Source organism: Hermetia illucens, chromosome 6, assembly GCF_905115235.1.
Source record: "Hermetia illucens chromosome 6, iHerIll2.2.curated.20191125, whole genome shotgun sequence".
Taxonomy (NCBI): domain Eukaryota; kingdom Metazoa; phylum Arthropoda; class Insecta; order Diptera; family Stratiomyidae; genus Hermetia; species Hermetia illucens.
Window position 1 is genome coordinate 9,881,857 of NC_051854.1, and position 4,328 is coordinate 9,886,184.

The following is a 4,328-nucleotide window of genomic DNA, read 5'->3' on the forward strand; positions in this document are numbered from 1 at the left end:
CTGCATTCATTCAACTGACAAACAATTTAATGGTGTCTTACGCCTTGGCTTCTTTCCGGAATGCTGGAAATTGTCGCAGATAACGATGATCCCGAAGGAAGATAAAGATCCTCCTCCGAGATAAGTTGTGCTTTGGAAGGTAGAAAGATCTGCTCGACCATATGCCTTCACGTTGCACAAGTATTTGACAAGATCTGGCATGAAGGTCTCATCTATAAAATTAATTAAAAGCCGCCTACGAATAGTCATAAATTTCTCGAGTGGTATCTGACTGGCAGGAAATTTGTTATTAAATATCATCACGAGAATGTAACATCAAAACGGGAGTACCTCAAGATAGTGTCCTCGGTTCTCTGCTTTATTTGATAAATACTGCAGATTTACCCACAAACGAGCCCCAATTTACTTCTACTTTCGCTGACAATGCGGCGATGTCCTGCACACATTCAAATCCTAGTGTAGCGACCCCGACAATCACATGAAAGAGGTTGAGTAATGGTTGGCCCGCTGAAGAATCAAAGTAAATGAAATGTAGTCATGCCACTTTGACATTGAAGAAACGAACATGGCCCAAAGTTAAGTTTAACCGCGTATCCATTCTTCAGTCTAAGGAGGTAAAATACCTAGAAATACACGTAGACAGAAGGCTTAATTGGAAAAACCATATTGAGGCTAAAAAACTCAGACCAACCTAAGATTCAAAAACCTGCACTGGCTACTCAAGAAATTTTCCAAGCTACCCTTGGAATTCAGGATGCTGATATATAAAGCAGCGATAAAGCCAATCTGGACTTATGGTGCACAACGTTGGGGATCTATTCATACATCCAACATCGAAATCCTTAAAGGAATGCAGTCTAAAATATTGAGAACGATTACTTCCGCACCGTGGTACACCAGGAACTACAATATCCGGATTGTCTATCACAAGGGCAGGGCTATTCAAAAAACGAAAAGTAGCTAAAGTTGATCATTCAGACCCGCCAAAATCTGCAGCTCTAGTGATTTATGTCGTAGAGATGTGCTTGCATTTCTCTATGGTAACCAGCCCCAGGAAAGGGTTTATTTTTTAAAGGAAGGGAGAAGGAGAAAGGAAAATATCATTTAGTAAAATAACGAAAGCAGCGGGCCGGTTGCTAACCATTTATTTGGAACTGGATAAATAATATCCATCGGTTATTAGGTTCGGTTTGTTGCCTTTGACATCAGAAACCAACTGGAGCTAGAAACAGTGGTAAAAAACTGTCCAGCTAAGAAAGTTAAGCCTTAAAGAAATGCACCATGGTGGAACAGGAACCTGGCCAGAGGCACGAAATCTCTTCAACCGTGCAAAACAAACCGGGGACTGATAGACAAAAATGCACTGACTGTGTGTAGCAACGCGATCAGGGAAGTAAAACGGAACAGATTCAGAGAATTCTGTGAAGGGATCGAACAAATCACAGAAGCAACCAAGCTTTACAAGGCTGTAGCCAAAGACGGGGCAATATCCTCTCCCTGTTTTAAGAAGGAAGATGGGACATTTACCAAGAATGAGGAGGACAGGATACACCTACTTCTCAGAACTCATTTCCCAGAGACCTACCCCGCGGCGACAGGCGACAACATTCAACAACGAATAAAAGGGGAAGAAAGGACAACTGGAAACTAGCAAAACTGTTAAACCACTGAAATCACCAGCACTAATACAGAGAGGCCTAGGATTCATCTTAGAGTCTCTTCTGATTGTGGTAAGGGGCAGCATAGCCCTAAGATATATACCAAGGGCATGGAGACGAGCAAAAGTGGTATTTATTCCGAAAGCAGGTAAAAAGGATGCTTTTCACCCTAAATCTTTCAGATCAATTTGCCTTACATCGTTCGTTCTCAAAACGGTGAAGAAGGTCATAGACAACTATATTAGAACAAACGTTCTAAAGCGTAATCCACTACATCAGTGTCAATACACTTATTGGGCAGGACGGTTAACTGAAACTGCTCTGTATCAGCTGACGCATGTACTACGGGATACCATATAAACAGAAGAAATAGCACTGTGTGCGTTTTTGGATATCGAAGGAGCATTCGACAACCCATCGCATACAGAGATACGAGATGCCCTGAGTCGCAAGGGAGTAGGAAACACCCTGGCTTTCCGATTACCTGACAATCATAAGGTTACATGACATGGAGGTGAAACGAGAAACAGATGTCAAATATTTGGCAATTACTCTGGAAGACACTTGTCGGAAACACTTGTCGGAAAACCACGATGGTTCTGTTGACTTGTAGGTCCACAGCAGGCAAAAATGGGATTGCAGCCTGAAGATACTACATGGCCCAATAAGACCATGATCTGGGCCAAAAAAAACCGAACTCAGCACAGAAGTCAGGGAGGTACACAAACTCCAAAGACTGGCTTGAGGACATGCCCAACGGCAACCCTGGAGGTACTTCTGGGATTAACCCCTCTCCATCTGCACATACAAATGCAGACAAGGAGGGCAATATGAGTATCAGTGAGGCGGGGAGCCGCCTAAACCGAAGAAAGATTGATATTCTTTCTAGGCGGTATCCCGAATTACTGATAACAAGGGATAACATGACAACGTGGTTTCACTTTGATAAGAAGTTTGAACCACGTTGGAATAACAAAGCAAACTGGGAAAACGTAGCTGTGATATACGGCATAAACCAGCAACTTATTACAGACCACTCACAGCAGAGGGAGCGGTGTCATTGATCCAAGTAAAATGTACTTGGAGCCAAGGGGTAGGAACTCTAGCATATTTCAAGCGGAAATATACGCTATGGACAGATGTGGCTCCTTTAATCTCGAAAAGAACTACAAGGGTCAGAACATTGGCATTCTCACCGACAGCCAAGTAGCGATCAGGGCAATTAGGTTCAACCAGATGAACTCTACACTGATATGGGAATGCCTTGAGAGACTGAATACGCTTGGCTCGTCCAACAAGGTCTGGATACTCTGGGTTCCAGGTCATGTTGCGTTGAAAGGCAATGAGGCAGCGGACAAGCTAGCCAAGAAGGGAGCAGGGACGTATTTTCAGAGGCCAGAACGGGAGATACGAACCCATGCGCACAAAGGATTGTTTAAACCTCACCAAAAAGAACCTCCGGATCAGAGTGGGAATTCACACTGGTCACTGTCGGCTAAACTATCACCTAGGGAAGCTAGGGATATGTATGGACACTGCCTGCAGGTTCTGTGCGGAGTGTGATGAAACCCCTATACAGTTCTGGGACAGTTTCCGCCACTTGTGCGAGGAAGATCGAGCCATCTGGGAGAACACTTAATTCCAGATACAAAGTTGAAAGATCTGGAAGCAGGAAATATACTAAAATTCCTTACAATTATAGGCTTGCTTGAGATACTATGATTAATAGGTATACTATAACCAGCCAAAGGGGCACAATAGTTCCTTAAGGACGCAGTGCGACTTTCTGTTAACAGGATAACAATGTAATAATAGCGAATCCGATACCACCATACGTTGTATCAAATATTTAACGACCCTGAAGACTCCAAAATAATCAAGTTTCGAAAGCGGCAATGGGTGACGACGGTCAACGTATGGACGACACATTCGGATACCTTAAGATACCTAGAAACATATTCGAAGGAAGAACAGAAAGACCCAGACCGGTAGAAAGTCCCAAAAGCGTTAGTCTAATTTCATTGACGAAGACAGCGAATCGCAATGGATCGAGACGCTTGGAGGAAGGATATCCTGAAGGCCAAGGCCCAAGATGAGCTGGAGAAACTTGACAATGGAAATTTGGGTTAGACCACCAACAGAACAAGATATTACGAGACACTAAAAATATTGAAAAAGACTGTTCAAAATAAAGGAGGGAGCATGCACGTAGTATGCCAGGTACACAACAATGCTATGTCTGACTCGGCCAAAGCCACGAAGAAAATCATGGATTCGTTTGGATGAAATATTCTGAATTATTCCCTGCATTCCCCTGATCTGGCATCTTCAGACTATCATCTGTTCACTTCCAGGTGATTAACAAGGGTGGAGACAGACGCGGAAGTAAATGCGTTGATACAACATGTTGCCCTATTATTTCCATATGTACTAAATATCCTAAACGTCAAACTAAGTCATTTTTTAAAGAAATCCACATAATCAGTGAAGTCAACTGCATGCTACGGTTAAACATTTTCTTAAGAAAGCTTTCTACCAAGCTTTTCGGAATATTCTCGGTAAGAATTCTTTCTTAATTAGAAATAGATTTTCCATTGCGCAGAAGCCCACACTCTGGGAAATGTTAATGAAACAACATATGAATGACTTCTCTTCGAGCGCAGTCCTTAG